Below are 18,509 nucleotides of genomic sequence, written 5' to 3'. Positions count from 1 at the left end.
GTAGTTCCATGGACACAGGCACTAACAGGGCAGCTATTGTACATGGACACAGGCACTAACAGGGCAGCTATTGTACAAGGACACAGGTACTAACAGGGCAGCTATTGTACATGGACACAGGCACTAACAGGGAAGCTACTCTACAAGAACACAGGTACTAACAGGGCAGCTACATGGACACAGGCACTAAAAGAGCAGCTCCATACACACAGTCAGTAACAGTGCAGCTACTGTACATGGCCACAGGCATTAAAAGGGCAATGGATACAGGCACTAACAGAGCAGCAGGTACAGGCACTACCAGGGCAGCTACATCGACACAGTAGGGCAAGTGCTCAGCTGCTGTAATTGTAAGTTGTAAGTAAATGTTAAAGAGCGTTAATTATAACCTTGAGCACAGTGTCAGGCCTATATGCATATGGCTGACTGACCTAGATATAGCCTTGGTGTGTGTGTGTGTGTGTGTGTGTGTGTGTGTGTGTGTGTGTGTGTGTGTGTGTGAGTGCGTGTGTGCGTGCGTGCGTGCGCATGTGTGTGGTTGGCATTTGTCAAGCTGTGGGCTAACTGTGCTTAGCTGTGTGTACTTGTGAGAGTAATGGGTGCAGTGCTGAGGGCTGCTTATGTAAGCTCACATAATGAACCAATTAAATCCAATAACAATGCCTTCGGTGGATCTAGGTCATAATGAATGTTTTAATAAGAAATCACCAGAGACCCATCAGTTGGGCCACCACTCTGCCACCTAGTGGATAATGGGTACTACACCGATTTTTAATTACAGACCAGAGAAACTGTCCTCACCTCCATAGCTAATAATTACAGAGAACAAGGTTGTTCAGAATTGTCATGATATGCATAAGCGTCTTGGTCCAAGTAAACTACACTGTAAACTGTGGTGTTATTGTTTTGAATAGGCTATTAACATTCCATGAAACGGAATAGGTGGTCACAGGTGTCTGTTACAGTATATACAGTAGGTGTTACAGTATGGTGTCACAGGTGTCTGTTATATAGGAGTTATGATGTTGCAGGTGTCTGTTATGTACTGTAGGTGTTACTGTATGATGTCACAGGTGTCTGTTATAGGTGTTATGATGTCACAGGTGTCTGTATTGAGGATGGGCTGCGTGTGATGATGTCCTCTGGTGAGATAATCCTGTCATTCCCATGAAATGGCCCCTACAATCCTGTTATCAGCAATCATGAGCACCCGTGTGCGTGTGTCTGTATAAAGTATGAGCACCCATGTTACACACACACTATGAGCACCCCTGACAGTCTCTCTCTCTCTCACACACACACACACACACACACACACACACACACACACACACACACACACACACACACACACACACACACACACACACACACACACACACACCCCTTGGTGAGAGTGTGCATGACAGCAGGTGCTTTGGAGGAGGGAGCAGGGCTTTTTTGCTCTCCTCAGCCGTAAGCCCTGGATACACAGGCACCCAGCCAATGGCAGCAGCTCGCTGAGTTCGGGCTACAGGCAGGCTGCACCCACATGGCATCAATTCAGTATGGATGCCTTACTCACCATCTCCAGTCCCGAGGAATAGAATAAAAGGACGGCATTGAAAAATGTTACATATTGAACCACTTGATAGGACACATCGGTGAGATGCTGATAAGATTCATGGAAGTACAGACTGTATCCCTTCACACCCTTAGTATTCAAATGTGTGTGTGTATGTGTGTGTGAGTGTGTGTGTGTATGTGTGTGTGTGTGTATTTGTGTGTGTGTGAGCATCAACTCTGTCTGTGTTCAGCTGTGATTGTGAAGATGGAGCTGGATGTCTTTGAGCAGTGTCTTCAGTCCTCCAGGGAACAGCGCGCGCGCGCACACACACACACACACACACACACACACACACACACACACACAGAGGGAAGGAAGGGACGAGGAAATAGAGGCAAGGAGGAGGAGGGATGGAGGTGTGGAGGGAAGTACGGGAGAGGTGGACGGGTTGAAAGAGGAGGAGGAAAGGGATGGTTAGCCCCTGACCCTCAGCACTGGAGACCTGCAAGCTTGCGTGCTGCCGTCTCCCTTGCTTTACTCCCTCTACGCAAGCAACTGTACTTCCAACGACCTGTCTGTGAAGCTCCTGAAATTTGCTGCTATTACATAATGATTTAGCAGACACTTATCCAAAGCGATCTCCAAAGCGCCCGCTGATGGGAGGTCGATCACCTGGCGTCCCCCGGTGCACCCGTAACAATCTGGAGCGCAACGGCCGCAACGCCATGGAGATGATTGTGGACGTCAGAAGGAGCCCCCCTGTCCCCGTCCCCGCCCCCCGTCCTTAACGTCTTAGCAGGTGCCGTCTTTCAAGTTCCCGGGCACTATCATTACATTACAGTCAATTAGCAGAGGCTTTTATCCAAAGCCACTTGCAATGAGCGCATTTAACGTAGGTAGTGTATTACGCCTCGCAGTGATTCACAAATGCATCTCCTTTCTAAACAAGTGACTAAGAGCATAATCTAGCGCTGAAGCCAAAGTGCAAGAATAGCTAAATATATATCCTCAATTCCTCATACCGTATATCATGTCACAGGACCTCAAGTGGAAGGATAACATAGGGCACAACAGGGGATGCACTTAAAAGTTCTGGCAAGTAGTAGGCATAGTACTCTTGAGTACTACAGTACGTTCAATGCACTTATTGTAAGTCGTTTTGGATAAAAGCGTCTGCTAAATGACTAATGTTATGTAATGTTCTTCCTGTGCCAGCAAAATAAATTCAACCAGCAGCACACAATCATTGTCCAGTTTTACACAGCCGTTCTGAGTCTGTCCTTAGGCTACCTCACCCGTTACCGTCTGGTGTGGCGCCTCTAGGGCAAACTGCAGCGCAGCATTAGGTCAGCAGAGTGGAACAGCAGATGCAACCTGCCCACTATCCAGGACCTAGGACTCCAGGATCAGGAAGCGAGCACGAGCAGGAAAGATCAACGGAACTCAGAGGTCTCAGAAATCGAACAAAGGTTTTATCCGAAAAACAAGGCTGCTGAAATCTTCCAACTAAAGGTTTAAGTCACAAACCAACAGAAAAATAATCAGCGGTCCCAGGCTGGCTGGGCGAGTAAGTTGGCAACGGCAGACTGGGCCGCCTCTTCAAAACTGCAAAAACAAGAAAACCGTGTTAGGAAAGGTCTCGAAAACACAGAACAGAAGAGATTAACATCAGGCTTAACAATGAACTGGCGCTGAAGAGAAGAAGCCCAGGATATGTAAAGGACTCCAGCTGCAGATGAGACAAGAGAAAACAGTTGTGCAGAAGCCAGGTGAGTGCTTGATGAAGATGAGTTCTGGTGAGTGTATTCCAGAGCAGGAGATGCGAGGAGGAGGCAGGGCAGAGGTGGAGGCTGTGGCAGCAATGGAGAGCTGGGGCGTGACTATACCAAGGGAAATTCTTTATAAAATTAATTCCTTTTTAATTATTTTTATTTTATTTTATGTAACTACATAATTTAATCCACTTGTTCATTAACAGTTGCCTTACATTTAGTCATGTATTTAAATGTTACGCACTATTTAAATATGTGACCACCACTGGAGGTTTGGTCCTGATGTAGGGCAAGGTCATTTTTCAGTTTTTTACAGATTATGAAAGTGTAAATCGTAAGCTTCTCAAATGATGCGCCATACATTGAAATCTGCAAATATTTGAAGATATACTTCTGTGAATGGTGGTACACCTGAAATCACTAAGTAGAGAAAAGGGGCTTCAAAGATTCAGAGCTGTTCACACTTCTCACAGGACATGGACTTTTGAAAAAATATGACTATTTAGTGATCCTAAAACTGTTGTTATATTGAGTGGGTTCTTCGCAACTTCACTTTTCGTAATATGAAAAAAAGGAAAACAGTTGGGAAAAAAGAAAGTATTTTGCCGTCTAGCACATTTTGAGGACTGCAGACATCAGGACCAAACCTCCAGTGGTGGTCACATATATAAGCGAGGGGAAGAAGGAAGGAAAGGAGAGATACTGTAGAAGGACTGAAAGAGGTGAGGAGGAGGATGGGGAGGAGGGAAGGAATGGGGAGATGAGGAAGAGAGGAGGAGAGAAAACAGCTTCTACACCCTGTCTGTCTGTCTGTCTGTCTGTCTGTCCCTCTCTCTCTCTCTCTCTCTCTCTCTCTCTCTATCTCTCACTCTCTCCATCTCTCTGCTGTTTCCTTTGAAGGGTGGTCCTTGATAGGGGATGAGAGAGAGCAGGCTGTGAACACAATGTCCTCCCAGCAGTACATAGATGGATCATGAAAAAATGGGCCCCTGGGCCTGGGCGTGTAGAGGGGCCCCCCTCCCTACCAACCCCCCCCCCCCCACACACACACACCCCCCCCTACAGCCTCCGCCGCAATAGTGTTGTTCTCAGGTTGTTTTCTTTTAAAAAAAGGAAATGCAAGGAACCTGCTGTAAAGTATCTTACTGCCTCTTTTTCTTTTCAAATATTTCGTTTTGCTGCTCCGCTTAATATGTGACATGCTCCATTTTACATGTACGGTTCTTTGTCAAGATCAAACAGATTGAACTAATGACCTTGTGACATGCACCTGTGTGATCTGTCTCGAGTTCACAAACTTTAATAGTGCCTTCTATAGACTAGTTTTATAGCCTACTCATTTATCTATGGAAAGGTAGCCTACATTCCCACCCATTAGATTAAGGATTAGGATATAGAAAATATGTAGCCCACACAAGCTTCTCTCTTAAAAAAAAAAAAAAGACGTGGGCCCCTATTAACTGTTCAAAATGTTAATGGTTTTTTATGTTTGTGTAAGGAATCTCACCCTAAATTTCTATCGGTGTCCCTGCAACAAGAAATGCAAAGGGCCCCCTGAGGTCTTGGTCCCCTGGGCCTGGGCCCGGTAGGCCCGTTCGGTAATATGTCTTTGCAGCAGTAGCAAAACAGCAAAGCATTACTGTAACTACCACACCCATACAAATTACAGAGTGAGCTCTAGATGAATTTGCACAATTCGGATACAGTTAGGGTTAGACATTCACCTGAAATGGTAGGTGTAAGGTTAGCAGGTTAAGTAGAACAAACACATGTTTTAAAGACACATGTCTCACAACCCCCATCCTACCTGCTAGTGCAGAATTCACTGTTCTGTCAAACTATACAACCCTGAGAAAGGCATACATGTGTCCATAGTAGTTAAATCATACTTATCCATTACACAACTTCCTAGATAAGCAAATGGAGATTGAGCTGACATTGAGACACTGTGTGTTTGTGTGTGTGAATGTGTGTTTTGTCCTAACTTTGCATCTTAGATAGTGTTTGTCAAGATGGTACTTACTGTACAGCTGTCAGTCAAATGGTCTAATAGGCTTGGACTTTCTTCCAAATTAACTCACTTCAGAGTTGGACACAGTTTTCTTTAATGGTGTGGATCAGTTTTTCATTTTATCCCAACTATACGCCCTATGACATTATGTTCAAATGCAGCTGGATTTGAAAGGTAAGTGCTGGTTCTGTCCCAATGCCCATGTTTTGTTGTGTTTTATTCCAGACTACTGTTAGATGGTCTTTCTGTAGATGGTCTCTGTATGTAGATCGTCTCTGTACAGTATGTAGATGGTCTCTGTCAGTAGACAGTCTCTGTCTGTAGATAGTCTGTATGTAGATGGTCTCTTACTGTATGTACAGTACATGTTCTGTCTGTACAGTAGATGGTCTCTGTATGTACAGTAGATGGTCTCTGTCAGATAGTCTCTCTCAGTGTCCAGGAGATGGTGCGTCTCTTTATAGGAAGGATCAGATACAACAGCTGAGTCTAAACATTAGTTTTAGAAGATCTGTCTCATCCCCAAGTCTCTCCAGAAGATTAGGCATGATGGATCATGAAAAGGGCAGCTTAAAGCCATCTGGGCTGACTGACTTGACCTGGCCTGAACCCAAGTTTATTAATGTGGCCTTGCTGGGGTCTTATAGCCTAACATCAGACAGAATTGCCAACTCGTTACACCCCGTTAAGATCAAGAATCAGTCGACTTCGGTGGAGTGGGCGGATTCGAAGGTCTGGACCCATGCTAATGGTCTTACACTCTGCCATAGTGCTACAGTCACTCATTCATCAACATAAGACTGTGGCAGAATACTGTACATGTTTGTACTGCATTGCTTTGCCATTTTAATGGTATGTTGTGCAATGTAGGCATTTCACACTGCACTTAGCTCAGGGCTGAAATTAAGCAATAAACCACGAGAGGCCATGGTTTACAGTGATTTTAGAACAGCTGTTAGCAAGAGTCAGGGGACAACACACACACGCACACGCACACACACACACACACACACACACACACACACACACACACACTCACACACACATACACACATACACACAAAATGTGGTGCTGAAGTGTTTTTCTTCCTCATTGCAGATGGTTTCATCAGTATCCCTATGCCTCTGTCTCTAGCATGGAGGAGGGTGACGAGGATTGTCAGTCAGGTGCGTTCTAGGAGCATGATGAAACATTGTTGACTTTTTCTCTGAATGGTTGCGTCATAATACCTGGAAATATACAGCATTGTCTTTATTAGCCTCCATCACTACCTACTTGAGGAGAGCAGATATACATTATATCAGCCATGTTGCCTGTGTAGGAGAGAGACAGCAAAATGTGGAATGTATGCCTGTTTTGGGGGATAAACCCCCTTCTGAGAGAATGGGGACGCAATGAAATAGATAAGGAATGGTTGGGAGGGACTGGTGATGTCACTTTGGGGTTTTGGTATATCTGTGTGTCTCTGGACCACACCTTGTATTTCTTTGTTTCCAGTTCTCTGGAGGTTAGACATACTTGTATGCTTTTTGATTAAAATTACCTAAATGTACATTGGTCTCTGGAATATTTATTCAAAGATTGACTAGAACCTGTCAACCTAGAACTAGACTCTTGAGGTCAAGAAAATATCTTCACATTTTGTTTGTCAGCCATGTTGTATGTCGCCAGCTATATTGTGTGGCCTGTCAGAATGTGGTGGTGGTGTGTAGGTGTGTGGAGTCAGCCGGGGCAGGAGAGCAAAACATATAAGCACTGTTGGCATCCTCTCTTCTCAACCCCCCTCTCTTGCCCTTTCTATTTCTCCTTCTCATACATACTGCGCTCTCTCTCTCTCTCTCTCTCTCTCTCTCTCTCTCTCTCTCTCTGTGAGTTTGTGAGGAGGGGGAGTCTTGTCCTAAAAAAAAACAGCGTAGCAGAAAGCAGCTGGTAGCTAGCTAGCACTAAGAATAAACCAGGCCAGACCATGCAGGACGGCCGGGGGTAAGGTTACCTTGCAGCTCCAACGTTGCCTGGACTAACTTAGCCGCGCACAAGCCATACAGCACCAGAGCCAGGAAGCCCACTCAGACCGCCTCTGCCCTCAGACAGCACTCTGCCCTGGGAACAACCGACTTAGTTTAGCCTGCCCCCCTCCTGGAGGCTAACGTTACTTCTGTTGAGGAGCGGAAAAACAGAGGCCCTTGTCTTCATAGCTATCTCTGTCAGGTCTGTTCAAGGAGAGCTGAGGAGTCCGTGTGGACAACAGGTGTTATATATTAGGAGCACCGTGTATTGGGGGGTCTGAGCCTGTCTTGACTCTACACGGTCTCCAGAGGCTCTGAATCTATCAGCGGCCTTCTCCTCCTCATCTCACGGTCCATCCGTGTGTCTGGACTAACGCTGGATTAATTAACAAGGCGTGTGGAGGGGCCACAGCACTGTGCATGTTAACGTCCAACACGGCTTTGTTTTGTCTTGACCCTGTGGGATTAGCAACGACAAGTTTCTCGCCGCCATGACAGAGACAGTGGAAGGTACAGTGTCTACAGGAGTCTGATTGTCTGTTGTTGTCATCTTATGAATGTAGATCTATACGTTTTATAAATTGTTAACTAAATGTAGATGTGACATGTCATTTATTAGACCTTTGTATAAGGCTTAGTGTAAGATTTCTATAATTGAGGGCTTTTAAGGATACTACATTTCCTATAATGCTTTGTGTTACATGACTAGTTTGCTGTATGTAATAAATGTAGTTCTGCGTGGTTCAGTTGGTGAAAACACCGCCTAGAGAAAGGACATTGTTAATACTAGTGGTATACAGGTACCATATACAATGCTTGAAATGCTTTTACCTTTACTGGCCTGGGATAAAAGTATGTGGTATTGGCAGATGAGAGAGAGAGAGAGAGAGAGAGAGAGAGAGAGAGAGAGAGAGAGAGAGAGACAGACAGACAAACAGATAAATAGTAGATAGACAGACAGACAGGTAAGGGCAGATGAGTTGTACAGTCTAATAGCACCCAGCAGGAATGACCTCCTGTATCGCTCCTTCAGGCAGGAGTAGTGTAGGTGGTGGGATGCGCTGTCCAAGATTGCCGGCGGTTTTGTGCCAGCATTCTGATATATAGACTGCATCATCATTATTGTGGTTGCTAGGTCTATTGAGTCCATGTTCCTTAATGATACAGTCATCAGTAGCTTTCATTTGTGTTTCATCATCGGTACACGCCAGCTGACAGGATCATGACCTTATCATCAGGCACCACTAGATCAGACTAATGAGGACATCCTCGGTCAGTCAGCCATGCACTAGAAACGGCTAGAGACGATGGCCTTGGGCTAACGCTGACCACACACGTTCTGTGTACGGACCCGACGCACGCAGCTGCAGCGAGGTGTGTTCTAAGAACAGGAACGCAGGACGAGAAATAGGTCCTGTGCTGACTCAAGGTCTAGTGCAAGTCATTGTCTTCCCGATCATATGGCGTCTTATTAAGAATGTTTTGGTAGTATAGGGTTAGGGACAGCACTGATGACTGTTATTAAAGGAGTAGTAAAGGGAAAAATCATGTTTAGCCCTGTTTTAAGGTTACTTATGATCATATACAATGGTTCAGATCAAAAAGTTGACAAAACTAGCACTTTTGAGAAAGTTGATAATTGCTCTACCACTGTTTAGGTCATACAATGGATGTGGGTGGGCACCGTGAAAAATCATTCAAAAACATGTTAAACTCGATTTCAAAGAGAAGAAGCTCACCGAGGGGGTAATCGGTGTCCGTTGGTGTTCTGACATCAAATTCGCCGCAAGGTATGAATCCTGTAGGGTTTTATTGATCATTTTATGAAATCCATTGACTTGTATTGACGCGACCGTTGTAGATGTGTAGATCAATCCGCAGAGGGGATTCAGGAAACGGAACTACTTACGGTAGCTATTGTTATTATTTATGTTTTATTTATGTAATATTTTTAAAAGCCTTTCCAGATGAACTAGAATCTTCCTTTATGGCGAATTATATGTCAGAACGCCAACTAACACCTCGGTGAGTTTCTTGTCTTGGAAATTGAGAGTTTAACATGTTTTTTGAATGATTTTTCACGGTGCCCACCCACATCCATTGTATGACCAAAACGGTGGTATCACTTTCTCAAAAGTGCTAGTTTTGTCAACTTTTTGATCTGAACCATTGTATATGATCATAAGTAACCTTAAAACAGGGCTAAACATGATTTTGACCTTTACTACTCCTTTAACAGGAATGTTTTGGAGATTCATGGTCAGCGGCTCTTCAATAAACCATAGGCTTTGGTTTAACAAGTTCGCACATCGTCTTATGCTGGAGTCCGAGGTTAGAAAATTCCACTCTGGTCACATTGCGTATTGTTGTCACCATTGTTTTCCAGAGGAAGTATATTTGTTTATTTCTGAGAGGAGGTCGGGGCACTTCCTGAGTCAGCGGTCTGAGAGGATCCATAATCCCTGGCAGCCCACAGGGACCGAACCGCTAGACAAGATCTGGACAATCGATGCAGCAGCTTGTAAAATGAACACCTCACATAAAGGTCAAGGTGTGGTTGCCATGGCAACATAGCAGCCTCGTTGTCTGTCCATCTCACTTTAGAACCGATCACCGGTAGCCTGGTCCCGCCGTATTCACAAGGCATCTACAAATACTCATACAGTACTCCTCAATAGTGCAAATCATCATTTATTATTTCCAAAACAATTCGTCTTTATTTTAGATCCATTATTTTCCATAATTTAAGGCGCAATGAGATAACTTTTGTATAGTTCAATAGTTTAATATTCACCTTTACCTGCTATTAGTTTATGAATTGGCCTTAGAAAGACCCCCAAAATCGTTTTCATGACATGAGACTGCATGAGACCCTGTGAATTTATTATTTTAGAATTTCGGTGTTCTGGCTAGTAGGCCTACACTGGCGGAAAATCTTGTGGTGGAAGCAGAAGTGACGCGCTTTGTGTGTCACAATATCAGGAAGACAACAACACTTCGCCTCGCCAATTTATCTCTACATGCACATAAAAGAAAGAAGACCGGTATTTACCTGCATTGAAGCCATCCTTCCAGAAAGTCAATTGAAGTAGCTACAATCTTCCAATCCAGTCTGCTCCACGCACGTTTGTGATCATATTTTTTTCCCATCATTACAGCGAATGAGTGAGGAATTGTGGGAAGTGTGGTTAAACGCTGTGCCGATTTTATCACGACCAGAGCGGCCGCCAAAGTGCCGATACATCTCATGTAGCTTTAATTCAAACAGTGAAACTGTCATGTATTCTAGATCCATTACACAAAGTTAAATATCTCAAGGCTTTTTTGTTTTAATCTTTATGATTGTACAGTAGGCCTATGTTCATATGTTCAGTAGCCTATGTTCATTTATATACTCAATACTTGGTGGGGGCTCCTTTTGCACAAAGTGTGGAGGCAGTCAGCCTTGAAATAGTTCACTGCATGTGTAACTAATCTATAATATGAGAAAGTTTCACTTTTTGAATTAAATTGCATAAAATAATGAACTTACCACAATATTTTAATTTTCTGAGATGCACCTGTAGTATAGGTAGCCTAGCTACTTTTAAGTATGTTGATATGCTCTTGTAACGCGGCGGGACCTAAGGTAAAGTATGCCCACAACGCTAGGGAAGGTACACCCAAAGGCAGGTCACTATAATAAAACACACTTTATTTAGAAAAATACAATAGAAAAATTTACTGATCATAAAAGTCTGTAGAGGATTAAAAGAGTCCTTGTGGAGGGAAACAGTTCGTAAGATCCGCCTGTGAATGAGGGTAGCCTAGGCCTACTCGTGGGTTGGGGCCTGGAGTGCTCCCTAGCTCCCTCTGGTGTAGAAAGGTAGGCAGACAATAGGCACTTAGCTCTGGGGAGGGTGTTCATCCACACCCCCCCAATCTGCCCAAGGCGTGGTATTTAAATATTTCCCCGGTCCTCGTCGTCGTAGTCTCGACCTCTTTCAAGCTTCGCCAACACTCCCGACTCCCCCGCATCTTCCCATTTGTCACCTAAAAAGACAAAGAGGCTGCGTGCAATGCCCCGTGACAATCTAGGCTAAATTGTCCTCAAATGTGAACCCCGGGAGGGAAGAGCAACAAGTACATCTTTTCCACCACAGGTGGAGCTCTAGGTATTCCAGTGGCTGGTGTTCTCTGTGGCTCAGAACTAGGCTGGTGAGATAAGGGGCCCATAGTCTGTGATACATGCATAGTTTATAATGGCTTTCTATGTCACGTGACACTCTTATTCCTAAATGTATAAAAATTAGGACAAAATTTGCATCATTGAGAATTTTACATCCGGTTTGGGCTGATATCCTACTCAGAGGCGTTTCAAAACTGCTGACCCGACTCTCCCTCCATCTCAAGTTAAATCAGAGCACCTGGTCTCGTTGAGACGGGAGCTTCTGTGCTGCTCGGGGGAGTCTGCGCGATAGGCGGCGTCAACCATGACCTGACGTGACCAGACACTCCTCTGTTTGTCTCCAGCCGGGTCCTCCTCCACGGCTACCATGGTGATCAGCAGGAAGGAGGCGGGGTCTAAGCGGACGCTGCTGGACGACCTTGGCCGGACAGCCCGCTCGCCCATGGGCTGGGTGCTGCTGCTGGCTCTGCTGCTCACCTGGTCCTGCGTCGCCATCGTCCTCTTCGACTTGCTGGACTACAAAACACTCGCAGGTAGGGCAGACCCTGTCCCTATTGGACACAGGTAGGTCAGGCTGTCTCTGTTGGACACAGGTAGGTCAGACTGTCTTTAATGGACACAGGTAGGGCAGACCCTCTCCCCATTGGACACAGTTAGGGCAGACTCTGTCCCTATTGGACGCATGTATGGAAGACCCTGTCCCTAGTGGACACAGGTAGGGCAGACTCTGTCCCTATTGGACACATGTATGGAAGACCCTGTCCCTATTGGACACAGGTAGGGCAGACTCTGTTCCAGGTTTGGCAGACCCTGTCCCTATTGGACACGAGCAGGTCACATTGTCTCTATTAGACACAGGTAGGGCAGACTCTGTCCCTGTTGGACACAGGCACGTCAGGCTGTCTCTATTGGACACAGGTAGGGCAGACTCCGTCCCTACTGGACACGAGCAGGTGAGACTCTGTCCCTGATGGACACAGGAAGATCTGTCTTAGCAATGGACACAGGTACAGTAGGCTCTCCTGTTACTGGACACAGTATATCCGTCTGTGATCCTATTGGTCAATGCTGATTTAGGATTCTAGATAAAATAAAATACAGTAATCCCAATGGGGGAAATTTCTACACCAGCCTTTTAGTCTGAGCCTGGTTATGTTAGAGCTAGGGGTCTGTAGATGATATCACCACAGCTGTTGTAGATGTGATAGTGAATTCTGTCAGTTTAATGTTTTTTAAAGGTGCTCTGTTCGATTTACTGCACTTTTTGTTTTAAAAAAAAATCCAATATATGCAATAAATAGGTCCAGGGGAGTCATAACTATCTTTACAGAAAATATAGCCAACGGTGTAGTGCCTGTGGAGCAAATGCAGAATTTCTTTTTATTATGAGCGAAGCCGGCCCGGCGCTGAGCCCCACCCCCTGAACCGCACCATATGGAGTGAAAACGCCCACTTGTTTATATCTGATACGCTGCACCATTGCACCATCTAGTGGCTGAAAAAAATCGAACTGAGCACCTTTAAAGTCACAGTTTTTTGTGTGGTTTACAAGTAAAGTCTGACAATGACAACTGACAGAGTTTGTTCTGACATGAGTTAGTTGAAATTGTCATTGTTTCATTTTGTTTTAGAGGATCGATGATTAAATCTCATACTTTCATGCTGCATTTAATACACATTTAAACTCATCTCATTTAAGTCTCTCAAAATGCATAATACACACATTTTTGAAGCCAATTTCAAAAGTGGACACATCAAATTAACAGACATGTCTTTCTGGGTGAAGACTGTCATAGCTGGGAGCAACGATCCATTCCTCATATACAGATGACCCCCCTCCATATTCTCTCACTAGTTTAGTCTCACATTCACTCTCTCCTCTCTAACCCCCACCCCAATCGTTCTCCCCCTCCCCCCTTCACGTCCATCTCCATGGTGATGCCATCCCATCCAGAATATACATCATACTGTGACGACCCCTGTTTGCCGCCTGGTAAAGACTCCATAGTCCGCCTTCCCTGCTCATCGCCTCGATGCTCCTCATCCATGCCTGTGTTTGCGATGGATCATTAGATCTGTGGTCTGCTGAGCATGCCTGTGTGTGTTTGCTATGGATCTGTGGGCGGTGTGCTAGCTTCTGCCCTTTGAAATCCCAATTACATTTGAGTTGTTAAAAACCCGCCTGCCACAATAAAACCAAGCTGGCGTTCCAAGCATTTGACAGGGTGTTCAGTACTAATTGATCTGCTACTCACCAACTGAGTATTTCCTCCACAAAGAACCCCAATACAAAAAAAAGAAAGAGCAGATCGCTCTCTCAGTCCGCCCCTGACCACGACGGACAAGAGTACTTGGACTTGGTTCCCGGGCGCTGAAGGCTGCCCTCTGTTCCAGACTGCCCTCGGAGGAAGGACGACATGGATGGGAGAAAAGCAAGGGATACATTCAGTGGACACTCCTGCATGCGTGTGTGTGTGTGTGTTTCAGCGTTGCCACACTCTATACTGTGTGTATCACTGTATGACGAATAAATGATCTTTAGGATCCAGTTTAATCTTTAGTCTTAATGTGCAAGGTGACAGGACCCTGTCCTCTCTTACTATCAGACATACTTTAGACCACCATTTCCACTCTGGAATAACACACACTTTAAAAGGCACAAAAAAGGAACCATGCATACTTACAGTAATGAGATGCGATTTTCTCCTCCATGACATTTCAATAAAGGCCAGCGTGTGTAAATTATACATTGAAGCGGCATTCTGCAACAATACATAGATAAGGGATTTGCTCAGAGGAAATAGAACTCCTGATGTGAGCAACAGGAGAGAGTGAGAGAGAGAGAGAGAGAGAGAGAGAGAGGCAGAATGGGAACAGGGAGAGAGAGAGAGAGAGAGAGAGAGAGAGAGGAATAAGTGCTCTGTAAATCCAAGCATCTACCATTAGACCAAGAGGACGTCCTTGTGGTACCAAGGCAGCAGGGGGCAGACAATCTGATCCAGGCAGCGCTACCTCATCACATCGCCCGAAAATCAGCCCCACAAGCGCCTCACTAACCTTCGCCAAAGAGGGTGCGTGAGCGGGAGAATGGATGAGAGGGTGAGTAGAATGGATGAGAGGGTGAGTGGAATGGATGAGGAGGAGAATAGAGTGGTAGAGGAGGAGAATGGGGGACAGGATGGAGGGGGGCATAGGCGAGAGGGGGAGGAGAAGAATGGGGGAGGAGAGAAATGCTTTGAGGGCTATCTCAGATTTACATGGCGTCCGTTGGAGTGCCAGTCAAATAAATGTCACTGAATCCATCAGCATTTCATTAATGTGCAGAGTCTAGGCTGCTTAACCTTCAATTTCAGGAGGCTCTACTGTATTTGCAGCCTCAAGCATATTCATCAAAAGCGGCATGTTGGGAGTCCTGCATCTTTATTGCTCCTGTGTGTGTAGCTTAAAGACTGCTGTGTCAACAAAAGCATGGTCGTGCTTCCTAAATTATATCGTTGTGTTTTTCTGTGCGATGAATGCCACTGTGGTGACCTTGGTTTTTCATGTTATGCTGTGTGATTGTTATCTTCCGACAATAACACAGTCTGTTTTCAGTGTACTGTTGTGCATGTGATGGAGGCTGTTCACTGTCTCTCTACCCCCCTCCCTGTTACCCCTCTACCCTGCCCTTCCCTGTTCTCCCTCTGTGTTTCCCCTCTACCCTGGCCCCTCCCTGTTGACCCACCACCCCTCTACCCTTGCCACTCCCTGTGCTGATGTGCGTCTTGTCCTATCAGGACTGGCCCCGCCTCCTCCTGCTGTCAGGAAGGTCATGAGGGAGGCAGGCAGGTCTAGAGGCAAGACAACTTACTCTACTCTCACTCTAGTCTTATTCTAATCATACTTTACTCTTACTCTGCCCTTACCGACTTAATCTACTCATACTCTACTCATACTCTACTCTTACTCTACTCCTACTCTACTCTACTCCTACTCTACTCTAACTCTACTATAACTCTATTCTTACTCTACTCCTACTCTACTCTAACTCTACTATAACTCTATTCTTACTCTACTCATACTCTACTCATACTCTACTCATACTCTACTCATACTCTACTCTAACTCTACTCCTACTATACTCTAACTCTACTCTCACTGGCTCTCAACTCCCACTTTACTCTTACACTTTAACTCTGCTCCTACTCTTTACTCTACTTCACTGTACTCTCACTCTATTATCACTCTACACTCTAATCTTACTCTACTCTTACTCTATATATTCTATACTAGCTACATGTTTCCAACGCTCAGTGCCCTCATTGCAGACGTGCAGGGTGTTGTTGCTTCTGCACAAGCTGAGCTATGCTATCTATATAAGCTACAGGTATGCTATCTACTGTATGTTAGCTATGCTGTACTGTACACAGGTACTTAAGCAATGCTATCTTTGTTTACTGTATGTGGAGGTATGGCGCTACTCCAGTAGAACCCATTCCCATTTTCAAAAGTCCAATCAGACTCTGGGAGGTCTCTGGGTAGTGGCTGTACAGATTCTGAACGCAGTAGTAGAAGTTAGTGCTTAGTAGAACTGTGCTTGCAGCATGTGTGTCCCTGCTTTATCTCCTGTCCACCTGCCTGGTGTGGCTGTTCCAATGAAGGGCTCTTCAGATGGCTCAGTACTAGTCAACTGTTTCACTCGTTTTTTAGATTAGTGTGTGTCTGAGCTGGGTTGTTTTGAGGGTGAGTGAGTGAGTGAGTGAGTGAGTGAGTGAGTGAGTGAGTGAGTGAGCGAGCGTGTGTGTGTGTGTCTCTGCCTCACACTCCTTTCCTCCCTGTTAGGAGGTCTTCACCAGGTCGTCTCTGACCCGCTGAAGGTCATCAGCCTCGAGGAGCCAGACGAGTCCACTGATTGGCTGAACCTGCTGCTGACATTCGCATCCAGCCTGGTCGCGCCAGGGGATGAGGAAGTAGAAGGTGTGCGTTAGTGTGCGTGTCTGTGTGCGTGTCTGTGTGCGTGTCTGTGTTTGTGTGTGTGTGTGACGATCTATAGACAGAGAGAGCTAAGGAGGTGGTCTATTCTGTATTTCAGTGATCCACACAGAGGAGCTGTGAAGCAGAGGAAGCAGTCTGCCTGTTTGCCTCAGGCCTTCATATCCTGAAGAGAATAAAAATCACCCAATGCCTCTCTCTCTATTCTTCTGTCCTTTCATGGCTCAGGAATCATGACACACTCATGCACACACACACACACACACACACACACACACACACACACACGGACTCACTCTCTCTTACACACACACACACACACACACACACACACACACACACACACACACACACACACACACATTACAGTGCCCCCCAGGTTTACTACCCCACCCTACTAGTGCCCAATGTCCATACAGTAGTTGTTCAACAGACATAACCAAACCTCGTAAACTGCTTTCACGGCCCCAGGGCAGCAGTTGAAACATTATTTGTTGCTTTAATTTATTTGCGGAACCTGTTAACTTCATCCCTCAGGCTCTTCTTTGAGAGGAGCTCCTTTTCTCTGCTGTGATAGAGCGATCACACACACACACACACACAAACACACAGTGGAAAAATAGCACACAAACATACACACAAACATCTTCAAACATCAACAAAGACTCATTGATTTGGTGAGAGCTGAGCCCCAGCGTGTCTCTGTTATGCATGCTGTACCCCCACATTTTAACTCAACAACCAGGCAGGGAGCCTCTACAATCTACTCAGACGACCGCTGACTCAGCAAACCTAACCCCTGGAGAAACTGGAACTTATCTTCAGAGCTCAGCTTAGCTAGGTGAAAATGTTGTATTAACATATTCATGATGCACAAAACCACACCCACTCACACACTCTAGGTTCACTGAGCGTTTTCAGCGGGTGCAGAGGTAGCATCTGTTTTTCCACATTACAATACGACACCGCAGGGATCGCTTAGCTGGAGTGTCACAGTCCCGGTTCTGGCTTCAACTCCTGTGTTCATCGTGTCTGTTCAGCAGGGCTCTAGCATTTAAGGGGTCTAGAGAGGAACGTAGGGGGAGAATATTTCTTGTACTGTATAATGACCAAATCTTGTATTTTATTAAGAAGTAAATATTGAATAAATATTGAAAGTCTTCAAGGCAACAACTAACAACTATGTAAAATACATGAATATATAAATAAAAAGTACAGGTAAGCCTAATAAAAAAAATCAACAGAGTGTAAAAGAGACGAAAACACTAAGGGCATCCAAAAGCAAGATAAGCGAGATATATAAGCTGCCTAAAAGCTGCCTCTCCGAAGTTCTTACAGAAGTCCTGGGCTTTGGTATCCTTCATTCCAGGGGGGTTCCAGGCAAAGAGAAGCCATGTTCTACTGTACCTGCTGTTCCAGATGAAAAACTCATCTACATGGCTGCATGTCACAGGGATGGATGGATGGCTGTAATAAACTGTCAAAAGACATCACCGGTAACCATAGCAATGTTCACTAATGCAGCACAGCGGATGCTATGATCTGCCGAGTGGTGATTGCTCATGTATTTCACAGCGGTGGTGGTGCAATAACTTAATTTATGTTCACAGCAACATGGTATTTAATCATTCTGATGTGTTCTGTAGATTAAAGGTGATTTACTGTCGTGAGACCGGCAGCTATGATATTCTTAATGGCATGAAATATGATATTTATTGATATTTGACATTATTTGTTAAGGGAAGATGGATGCACACCCAAAGGTTAGGGGAGGGCATCCAACCTACAGTGTAAAAAGAGAAGGATGGTGACGCTCCAGTAAGTTCATTTACATTATCAATACCAACATTGTGGTGCTCAGGAAGGTACAGTAGTGATAAGGGTCAGGGTACAAATGATTTGTGCCAAAAGCTCTTGTGAACTTCATGTGGATCATAGCTCGGGAGGTAGGGCGGCTGGCTGGGGATCGCCAAAGTGTCCTTGAGCAAGACGCTGAACACCAAAATCGCTCATGTGCGGCATGGTGACGCAGTA

The sequence above is a fragment of the Borostomias antarcticus genome (assembly GCF_949987555.1).
Source record: "Borostomias antarcticus genome assembly, chromosome: 19".
Classification (NCBI taxonomy): domain Eukaryota; kingdom Metazoa; phylum Chordata; class Actinopteri; order Stomiiformes; family Stomiidae; genus Borostomias; species Borostomias antarcticus.
This window is presented reverse-complemented; position numbering follows the sequence as displayed.